The sequence below is a fragment of the Cavia porcellus genome, unplaced genomic scaffold (genome assembly GCF_034190915.1).
Source record: "Cavia porcellus strain 051 isolate PalLab524CR breed Dunkin Hartley unplaced genomic scaffold, mCavPor4.1 scaffold_15, whole genome shotgun sequence".
Taxonomy (NCBI): Eukaryota; Metazoa; Chordata; class Mammalia; order Rodentia; family Caviidae; genus Cavia; species Cavia porcellus.
In genome coordinates, this window is record NW_026947498.1 from 67,174,550 (window position 1) to 67,186,653 (window position 12,104).

The 12,104-nt window shown below is 35.1% G+C and overlaps 1 protein-coding gene and 1 pseudogene across 7 annotated transcripts in view; one reads left to right on the plus strand and one right to left on the minus strand.

Annotated features, from left to right (window-relative positions):
• Stxbp5l (syntaxin binding protein 5L) overlaps positions 1-12,104 on the plus strand; it is a 375,791-nt gene that overhangs the window by 314,441 nt on the left and 49,246 nt on the right. The gene's annotated exons all lie outside the window — the stretch shown is intronic.
• On the minus strand, positions 4,989-5,899 carry LOC111756630 (glyceraldehyde-3-phosphate dehydrogenase-like; annotated as a pseudogene).

Sequence of the window (12,104 nt, forward strand, 5' to 3'; positions counted from 1 at the left end):
AAGCAAGCAGTCGTGAGTTCGATCCCTGGTACCGAAAAAGACAAAAAAAACTGTGTATGGTGTTTGTACCATCATTAATTCTAAGAGCCAAAAGTAAGGGATAACCCAAATGTCCTAAAGTAAGTAAGTAATCAAACTGGTTTAATACTTTATAAACACTACTAAATAATAAAAATTAACTATCAAAATTTTCAGCTTATATAGATACCAAAAAAATTGTGCAAGACAAGCTATCTTACAATGTTAAGTAGTTCTTTAATTCATTTCTATGGCAATTTTAAAGTAAAATTTTAGATCTTAAAGAGCTTAAGTTAATATTTCTCCAAAGTTAGGAACAAATGATGAAAGGAGTAGTGCTGCTGTAAAGAAACAGCACGGAAGACTTTCTGGTAGTAGAATAGTTCCGAGTCTTAATTATAGTGGTACTTGTCCAAATCTACAGTAGGTCATAAATTCCATAGAATTATACATGCATGCACAAAACACAAGGACATCTAAAATTCATTAGATCTAAGTAAGCAATCTAAAGTATACCAATGCTATTTTCTTAGTTTTGATAATGAATAGGTGAGGAAATGGGTTGACCTCCTGGTGCCTCTTATAGAGCAGTTTTAAATTGAGAGCAAAACTGAGTGAAAAGTACAAAGTTAACCTCTTATTGCAACATATAAGCCTAAATTAACTCATAATTATCACAAAGAGCAGTGATGGCAATGATGACTTGTAGAGGAACAGTACCCAAACTGCAACCCCAAACCCACTTATTTATTGCCAAAGGCCAGCACTGTAATTAAACCTGAATATTGAGATTTTAGTTTAGGAAAAAAGAACTCATGCATTAACATCTTTTGCCTTAAAAGTAGAACACAGTAATAGAGCTTTCGATATATCTTTTTACTGAAAGATAAAAGTTTGCATTTGGCATGGTTTTGCACAATTAATATGATCTTTGCTGTTATATGCACACTTATAATTTGTCAAACCTTGACTGGGATTCTTGACTTGCTTATCAACAAAGACAGAGTGTATGATGTAGTTATTGTTACCAATAACTTAAAGTTCATAGTTTATATTAATACCAACACTCAGTGCAATGTATTCCATGGGTTTTGACAAGTATAATGATACATATGACATGTAATCAGAATTACATTATAATTAACAGTAGTTTTACTGCTCTACAAATCTTTGTTATTCATCTATTTATCTTCTTACTGTCTCCATAGCTTTCACCTCTCCAATTTACAATATCATTAAGTTGAAATCATATAATATGTAATCTTTTCACACTGATTGTTTTCACTTACTAATATATATTTCAGTTTCCTCAGTGTCTTTCTTAGTTTAATGGCTTATTTTGTATTTTATCCATCTATGTTTCTGTGTTTATGCTTTCCTCCCTCTGCTAGCATGGAGTTGAGTTTTTTATGATGTTTATGTTGAATAAGAAAGATGTTGATTTTATATCTTTCTTTTCTAACGTAAGAATTTATAGCTAAAAATTTCCCCCTCAGTAGTGCTGTTATTGTGTTATACAAGTTTTATATGTCATGTTTTTTGTTTTTATTCATATCTGGGTGATTTTTTGCTATCTCGAATGATCTATTGAATGTTTAAGTGTGTGAAGTTTAATTTCCAAAAATCTTTACATATTTATTAAATTTTATTCTAATTTTGTTAAAATATTTATATTTTATTTATATTTTATTACTATATATTGCCATACTCTTAAGAACACATTCATCTTGGAGAATTTGAACCTCTACAAAGTATGTTAATTTTTTTTCATTCTTCTCCCCTTCCTTCAACTCTTCCCCTCCTCATTTGCAAAGGCTTCATTTCCATTTTTTCCCATCCATTCTCTTTTTAAAACACCTCTTTCTCTTTTTTCCGTTCACTTCCCTGTTTTGTCCCCCTTCCCATTAGAATAAATTCTTCCTATTTTCCAATATATATCCTCCATTTTGTTCCTTATTTACCCTTTAGGTTTCTCACACAAGAGAAATAAGGCAATATTTAAACTTCTGTGTCTGATTTATTTTACTTAAAATTATGGTCTCAAAGGGAATCCATTTCCCTAAAGATGCCTCAACTTTATCCTTCTTTACATCAGAGTAGTACTCCATTGTATATAAATGTGACATTTTTATTAATTCATCAGTTGATAGGCATATGGGCTGTTTTCAAGACTTATCTATAATAAATTGTGTTGTTATAAATATGGGTATGGATATATCATTGTATATATTTATAACTGTGATGTCTTTAAGTCTTTGGGGAAGACACCAAGAAGGGGAATAGTTGGATCAAATGATTCTGCATTCTGATTTCCATATTATACCAATTTGATTTGTAAATTGTAGAAATTTATACTCCCATCAACAATGGAAAAGCATCCCTGTAACCCATAAGCCATGCCAGCATTTGTTATTATTTGATTTCTTGATGATAGTCATTCTTTCTGGAGTGAGAAAAAATCTGTTATTTTAATATGTATTTTTCAAATGAATAGTAATATTGAACATTTTTTCATTTATTCACTATTTGTACTTCTCCACCTGAGAATTGTCTTTTCACTTCAAATAACCATTTTGGATTGGGTCTTTAAATTTTGGTGGTCTGATTTTTTGAGTTCTTTGTATATTCTAGGTATTAGTCCTTTGATTAAGGGTCCAGGTTCAATAAGGATTGAACTTTCCACTTGCATGTGGAAAGTCAGTTTTCCTACCATGATTTATTAAAGAGGCTATGTATCTTATGTAAAGTTATTTAGCCTCTTTGTAACAGATAAGTTGATTGTGAATGGAGTTGTTTCTGTATCTTCTAATCTGTTCCGTTAATCTTCTGGTCTGTTTTGTTTGTTTTTATTTCTTTCTTTCTGTTTTGCTTTGTTTTCATTTCTTTTGTTTTATGTTTTCTTTTGCCAGTGCCATGCAGTTTTTATCCCTATAGCTTTTCAGTATACCTTCAAATCTGGGATTGTGATTCTTCCTGCCTTGCCCTTGTTTCTCAGAATTGCTCTTGCTTTTCTAGGCCTCTTCTGGTTCTTTAGGAATTTTAAGGTTGTTTTCTCTGTATCTGTGAGGAATTTTTGATTAGGATTGTATTAAATCTGTGTAACAGTTTTGGAGGTGTGGCAATTTTCACTATATTTATTCTGCCTAACCAAAACCAAGGGATATCTTCCCAAAGCAGCTATAAATTTTGCAACTGAACGTCATTGAATTCTGAATATTCAGCCCATTGTAGTCAAAGATACTATGTATTATATCCTCTTTAAGTATATTGAGACTTAATTTATGGCCAACATAGGATTTTTTTCCTAAAAAAAGTTATATTGCGTTTGAGAATATGTATAGTACTGTTGGGTAGAATTTTCCATAGATACCTTTTAAATTTAGTTGATTTTTGTGTCTACTTGGTAGATAAAATACTAAAATACCAAGTACTAACTGTTACAGGTGCCCATGTAATTGCCTTTAGATTTTTGTTTCCTTATATGAGTTGAGTTACTATCTAGTATCTTTTTATATCATCCTTCAGAGTCCCCTGCATATTTCTTGCAGTGAAAGTCATGATAATGATCTTCTCTCATACATCTGAAAATGTCTTTTCTACCACCTAGATGTAATAGACATAGAATATTCTCATCAACTGAGTATATGTTAATTTTTTTTGTGCCAGTAATCAAATTCATGGTCTCATACCTGCTAGGCAGGTGCTATACCACTGAGCTCTTGTCCCTGGCTATAAATTATTCTTATGTACATATGCAGTGTTTGTTAAGTTTCTGATTTCCTTACTTATTCTTCTGTCTAGTTGTTCTGTCATTCAATGTAGGGTATTGAAGTCTCTACGCTATAACTCTTTTTACTTTAATGTTGTCAAGTTTCGCTTCACATATTTTGATGGTCTTTCATTAGGTATAAGTATGTCTAAAAGTTTTCTTTTATTCTGGTTTCTAGTTCTATTCAATCTTTTAGTAATATATGATGTTCATAGTTTCGTTGCCTCTTTTAAGTCTATTTATATCATATTAATGTAACCACCTCTCATCTTCTTTAGATACTATTTTCATGCAATGTCTTTTTCTATCCTTCCACATTCAGTGTGTCTATGCCTTAATGCCTAAAGTAGGACTATTATAGACAACATGTATTTGCTTCATATATTTTTATCCACTTAGCCAATCTCTGTCTTTTAAATAGTTTATTCCATCTATATTTATTATAATTACTAAATAGGAAGGTTTCTGTTATTTTGTTGTTTGCCTTATAGCTTTTCTCTCCTCTGTTTTCTTCATTAAAGTCATTTTTTAGTTTTTTCTAAATGACATGTTTATAGCCCATTCTTCTGTGTACATTCTGTTTGGTTTTTTTTTCCTATTTATGATGGCAATTAAATTGAATATCCAAAAATTATAATACTTTAATTTGAATTGATATTTGCTTATTTAAAATAATGTGCAACAATTCTGCATTATAGCTCCTTCTTTACCTATTTTAGTTATTGGTGTTCAAAAATAACGTACAGTGTGTGCTCAGAAATATAAATTAACAATCCTCTCCAATGCATCTGTCCTTAATTATGTACAAAAGTAAAATTATAAAATGTTGTTACAGTAATACTAACTTATGTAATTGTCCTATTTGCCTTTATTTACATCTTAATTTTCTTACAGAGCTTTGAGTTACTGTCTGTTATTCATTTGTTTCACCATGTGAGACTCCATAGCACATTTCTTTCGGAGACTCCTGGCATATTTCTTGCAATGAAAGCCTGGTATTAATGATCTCCTTCAGCTTTTGTATGTATGAAACTATCTTAATTTCTTTCCCGGTTTTAAAAGACAGTTTTTCCAGATATAGGATCCTTGGGGTTTTCTCCTCATTTAGCACATTAATGTATGAACATCTGCCATATAACTTCCAAATCTTTTAATGAGAAATGATTATATATGGTAGCTATAAGAAAGGGAGATTCTCTGTTTAGGGAATGAGTAGGGCAAAGATTCCCTTAACCATGAGGTCCACCACTTTGTTACTGTAGCCAAATTCATAATTGCCATATGAGGAAATGAGCTTGACAGAGTGATCTTTAAGGGCAGTGCTAGCCTCAAGATTGAAGGCAAAAGAGTGGGTGCTACTGTTTAAGTCACAGGAGGCAGCTTCATCCATAATGTAGCCTTTTAGAGAGCCCTGATGCCAGCTTCATCACTTTTTTGGTATCTCATATTTGGTAGCTTTCACCAGGCAATAGGTCTGGTGCAAGACTGACACATAGTGGCAGGCACAAGGAAGGCCATGCCAGTGAACTTCCCATTCAGCTCTGGGATGAAGTTCCCCACAGTCTGGCAGTGCCAGTGAATGCAGTGATAATGTTTTGGGCAGCTCAGTGGCCATCACACCACAGCTTCCTAGTCTTCTAAGTAGCAGTGATAATATGGACTGTGATCATGAGTCCCTCCACTATGCCAAAATTGTCATGAATGACCTTGGCCAGTGAGGTTAAGCAGTGTGGAGGTAGAGGAAACATTGTTGAGGGTCTTGAAGTAGTTGTCATATTTTTCATGATTCATACCCTTCACAAATGTGGCATCAGCAGAAGGTTGGAATTGATAACCCTTTTGGCTCCACCATTAAATTGAGCCCTGGCCTTCTCCATGGTGATGAAGATACCAGTGGACTTTGCCACATACTCAACACCGACGTACCCGACTTGTTATTGCTGGGATCCTACTCCTGGAAGATGGAGATAGGCTTTCCATTGATGACAAGCTTCCCATTCTAGGCCTTGACCATGCCATGGAACTTACCATGGGTTAAATCATATTGTAACATGTAGACCATGCAGTTGAGGTCAAAGAGTCATTGATGACCACAATACTCACTTTGTCAGAGTTAAAAATAGTCCTAATAACCCCATAGTCCATACAGCTAAATCAGTACTCTCCAACCTTCACCATTAGGTCTCAGGTGGCAACTGGCACTGCATGGGGAGGTCGCTTTCTGTTACACATGCAAGAACACATGTATATCTGATTTTCCCAACACCAGCTGTTAAAAATATGGTCCTAAATGCATGTTTTTAGCATTGTCAAAAGTCCATTTCCTTATAATAATGTTGTTATTTTTATACTTTCTTGAGATGCACAGAGAGGGTTTTTTGAAATCTTTGTGCTAATTTAATATGGACATTGATAGCTATAAATTTATCTACTCATACTGCTTTTTCATTATCTTTTGGAGTTTGTTGTTTTTCATCTTCATTTTTAATTGTTTCAAGAGATTATAAAAATTCTGTTCCTCACCTTTTTCCTTGATCCATTTGTTGTTCAACAGTAAGCTGCTTGAAACTCCACCTCCAAAAAAAATTGCTTCGTATTCTTGTGTTAGTAGTTTCCAAAGATTTCCTTGTTATTTACTTCTAACTTTATTACTTTGTTATCTATATAAGTTACTTTCCTGTCAGTAAAATAAATGCTCAACACCTGAAAGTTAAAGAAGTGGTTTATTTGACTCATGGAGTCATAAGGGTGAGTCTATGCTTACTGGGTCCAAGGCAGAAATAGCATAGTGGTAAAAGGGTTTGGCCATGGAAAGATACTCAACTCATAGCAGCCAGGATGCAAAGAGAGTAGGAAAAGCCAAAGTGAGAGCAAACTATAATTTCCAAAGTCAAATCCAAATGACTCACCTGCTCCAACTAACCCTATCTCCTAACTACATCCATGATCTAATCACCTTGCAAAAGCTCCACTTCTGAATACATGAGACTTTTAGAGAGCATTTTAGATGCAAATCATAGCATGCACAGAAATATATAATTTTAAAAAGAATGTTGATACTTATTTTTTAACCTATATAATACAGTCAGTCCATGTATTTATGAGAAAAAAAGTATGTCCCGCATCTGTCATATTGGATGTTCTGCACATGTATTAGGTCCATTCAGGCTAAAGTACAATTCATTTGTTTCTTTGTTAACTTTCTTTATAAATGATCTGTCTACTGATAAGAGTATATTATTAATGTCTTCAGTTGTTACTGTAATGGATTCTAGCCCTCCCTTTAAGTTCATTAATGTTTACATTTTGTATCTTGGTGCTCCTGATATCTTTAAATTAGGCATATACATATATACAATATATGTACAATATATACTTATTCATAACCTATATACAATACTTACATACATACAATATACATATATATTTAGAATTGTCATTCCCTCTGGCTGAATTGACTCTCTTTATTCTATAATAGCCTTTCTTTTCTCTTTTTATCCAATTAGGTTTAAAGGCTATATTTTCTGATAAAGTTATGGCTACTTCTTTTTTTATTCTACTTGCATGAACCATCTTATCCCATTTATGTGTGCTCTTAAAGGTGAGATGAGTTTCTCCTAAGCAACATATAGTTGAGTCATATTTTTTAAAATCTGTTGACTTAATCTCTTAACTAGGCAATTCAATTCAATTACATTGAAAGTAATTATTCATAGGTAGGTTACTAAATCCATTATGTAGATTGCTTTCTCATGTTGCTATGGTTTCTTTATTTCTCTCTCTTCTTACAGTATTCTGTCATGATTTATTCTAGTAGTGTGTTTTAGTTCCTTATTATATTTTTGTTTATTATAGTCTTTTTTATTTTTTAATTTAACCATGATACTTATAAAGAGGCATCTTCTGATTATAGTGCGCAATTTTTAAATTATATTTATTTAACATAATTGTCAATATAAGAATCTAAATACATGAGAATTTTAAATCTAATAAGAAAACTCTATATTTGCATTCCATTCCTCCTCATAGTTTTAAATTTTGAGGGCGTGTTTTTATATATTTCAATATTACTTGTCTCTTAACATAAACTTTAGTTATTTTTAATGTTTTAGCTTTCATACTAAGAATATAAATAGACTGTATAAGTTTACAGTATTATTAGAAAAAAATGGCGGCTTACTAGGGGGCTGGGTACAGAGTCTCTGTGGAGAAATCAGATCAGATGCTAGAATATGACAACATGGAGAGGGCCAGACAAATGGATAATGATTCTTATTAACCAAGGCAGTAACCAAAGGGAAAAATAAAATTAGGAAGAGGAAGGAAAAGTGGGGTAGAGAGCTGAAGCCCAACGTGCTCACTGAGCAGTGTTCGGCACTGTACTAGGCGCTCCGGGACATCCAAGGTTGTGCTGAGACCATGGCTGTGGATACCAGGAGTCGGTGAATCCCAGACCCTTAACAGGAGGATGCAGCACAGTGAGCAGTGGATCCAAGGGGAAAAGCTGTATTGGCTCTCGATGACTGCTGGAAATTGAGACCTGGGGCCCCACAAAGCAGCCAAAGCCACCTGGCTGCAGCAGAAGAAACTGCATGAAGCTCCTGGGCTCCAAAGCTGGACACCGCACAGTTTTCTGACCAATCCACACTGTGCTGGGAGTGCAGTGAAGACACACAGCACAGTGTGCAGTGTACCTAAGAGGAAGATCTGCATTGAGTCCCGGTGACTACTTAGGGACTGGGTCCTACAGCTGCTGTCGCTGGCTTGAGGACATCTTGGAATTGGGCAGAGCCCAGCACCCTGGTGGTATCAGTGACACAGAGAGGACTGGTGGAGGACATCTTGGAGTTGGGCAGAGCCCAGTTCCGTGGTAACATCAGATAGTCTCCCCTGGCGCAGAGAGGTCTGGTGGAAGACAGCTTGGATTTGGGCAGAGCCCTGCACTGCAGTGACATCAGTCAGCCGCCCCTGGTACAGAGAGAACTGGCAGGGTCTGCTGGGGCTGAATTACGCCTCTGGTTGGGACCCAATAAGCAGATACAAAATTGTCACAACTCTGTGACATCCACAAGGTACAGCTTAACTTGCAGATTGACTGGCACAGAGGCTGGAGGCTAGCCTGCACCATCCTGCATCCCTGCCTGTACCTCAGATAACAGCAAATTGGGGAGGGCAGCAAAAACTCCAGTCAGCACGCTTCGGAAAGACCCTAAGCAATACGGAGAGGGCCAGAGAGCCCCAGGACACACCAGTCTGAAAGAAACCAGAAACATGACAAGAGATAGAAATAAAAAAAATTTCCAGCTGCTGAACCTGGGAAAATAAGTCCAGGAGAAGTAAATACAGAAGAGAACTAGCACAGTAACCATCCAATACTAAACATAGCATCAGCTAATATAAAGAAATATCTTCAGGGGCTGGAAATTTAGCTCAGCAGCATAAGTGCCTGCCTTGCAAGCAGGCAGTCGTGAGTTTGATCCCCAGTACCGATAAAAAGGAAAAAGACAAAAAAAAAATTTAAAAAAAGATATCTTCATGACCTCGTAGACGAATTTAAAACTGTACTTCTGATCCAAGTGAGGCAGATATAAAGAGATTAATTAAAGAAATGATAAGCCCCTCTGGAAAGAACACAAATGGAAGAACGGAGAAAATCAGAAAAGAAAGAGAAATCTCTGATGAAGAATTCAAACATAACATAGAATACATGAAACAGATCCAGAGATTACCAGGAAACTAAAGACCCCATTGAAAACTGGCAAAGTGTTGACAGAAACTAAGGTTAACCTTTTGAAACTTGAAGTGAGATTTATGATATATGATCCTGAAAGAAAAGACCTCTTAAAAATAACAAGGAACCACAAAGAAACAATTCAAAGATGACAAAAGGATACATAACTTAAGAATAAAGCATGTGAGCAAGGAAGCAGGAGTGACCAAAAATGAACTACAAAGAATATTCACAGATATATTAAAGGAAAACTTCCCAAGCATAGGAAAAAGAAATGACATCCAGATAAATGGTGCATACAGAACTCCAGTTACCTACAACCAAAACAGATCTACACTCAGACATATAATAATCAAGATTCCAGAAATCGACCAAAAGAACAGAACACTAAAAGCAGCCAGGGAAAAGAAGCAGATTACCTACAATGGGAAAATTATCAAAATAACAACAGACTTTTCAACACAAACTCTCAAATTGAGAAGAGCCTGGGGAGAAATTATCCAAGCCCTGAAAGAAAACAATTTGCAACCAAGACTTATGTACCCAGAAAAACTCTCTCTCAAAGTTAATGGAGAAATAAGATGTTTCCAAGACAAGGAGGAACTGTGGAAGTTCATGGCTACCAACCTAACCCTACAAGAGTGCTGAAGAACATTCCAGAGAGAGAGAGGAAGGGATACCAGGATTCCAGAAACAATGGCAGAGAGGCCTCAATGAACGGGGCAGACAGTGGATGAGGGAGTAAGGTGGACAAATTATAGCAGTAAAGTGGAGTAGCAGACATGAGGCAGAGACGGTAAGCTATAATCTTTAATATAGATAGCCTTGATACACTAAAATAAAAAAAAAGGCAGAGTAGATAGGAGACAGGCTCCATCTAGATGCTCTGAATGGGAAATACACTCATCCTAAAGGAGGGAAAGTCAAAGATGAGAAAGCAAAGCTATATGTGACAGGAAACCAGAGAAAAATAGGGACCACTCATCCAGCAGCCACAGAAGATTGGAAAGCTATGACACTTTTGGGAAGTGTAGAACTACACAGCTGGAAGGAAGGAAAACCCTGTGACTTTAGTGAGTAAAGGAGTACAGCTCAAGATCAAGCTCAGGGGTAGAAAGGTTTAGCAACACTCACATAGACAACGGGCTGGCTCCCTAATCTAGAAACTAAAGGGGCCAGTGAGACCCACAACATACAAAGCATCCTGAGAAGGGGAAAGGTGAAAAATAGCCTAAAAATGGAAGGCAGAGGTCATTGTTAATAGTGTATCAAGATTTAAAAGTCATAGTAGTCTTATCACTCTGTTTAGTTTGAATTTATTTTGTTCCGGTCTGTCCACTCATATCAGATTTGAAGGCACAGACATCTAACCCAAAAATTGCAGGTTATCCTATTGTAACTATCCTTAATTTCCTATTAACTTAAACTGAAACCCTGTATTATTTCCATTGTCTTACTATGACTGATCTTATTTGAATCTGGTTTGTTAGACCACGGTTTTGCCTTGGCTGATTTTATTCAGATTTGGTATGCTTGATAGTATCAAGTCTAAAAGTAGAGCCAACTACTCTGAAGTTGACAAGATGTAAAAGTTATCCATACCGGTTTTGATTATTAACCGCTCTCAAGTCCTAAAATGTTTTCAAAGTTGTGTTTTTATAAAAATAGCTATGTAATACTATGCTTAACTGTATTAAGCCTGATGATTTGGACAAGTCTATTGAAAATAACAAGAGAAAGCATAGTAACTACAGTAGATCACCTAATATTGTGGTCTTATGTGTCTTTTTCATTGCATGTTTATCTAGTAATTTGTTTTGCTGTCTTGTTATGATGTGTTTTTCCCTATAATACAGAGAGGATAGATATACATGTAGAAATACACACATGGGAAGATTTTTTAAAACTATTTATGGGAGCAGATTATATAATGCAAGATTTAATGAACAGATACTCTGAAGAAGAAGAAGAAGAAGAAACACTAAGAAACCCAATGCTAATTCTGTAGCATTATGATATAAAATCTGGCAATATCATTATTCACTGTTCAGAGTGATATTAGTCTAGTCTCTTAAGTTCAATTTCAGTATACGTAAAGATAAGGATAGCTACTACAAAGAGAATGAGAGACACTATGGTAGTCATTAGTGTCTTCCCAATGTCAGCTCTCGAAGACCTAAAAAGCCTTCATCATCCTGTAATGATTTGATTAGTTCTATAATGTTCAGTATATATTCACTGTGTGTGAAGATGGGGACAACTATTTGGAAGAAAACTAGAGACAATAAGATAGACAGTGAAGATCTCCAATCGACTTGCTTTGAAATCTGTATTTCTTTCAGTTGTTTCTTTTTGAACTGTTTTGTTCTGTTTTGACATGTTTAATCTTACCCTCTTTAAGATAAAAAGTGTGTAGGACTGATAACCATGTTACTAAGTTTTGTTGGATCATTGAGCAGAACCGTTGGCAGTGTCACTATTTGAATGTCACTTTACATACTTTAATTTTGTAACCTGAACAGCTATTTCTAAGATGACAATATGTAACTTATCAACTAATGATTTCTTATTGTTTACTTTTCTGTA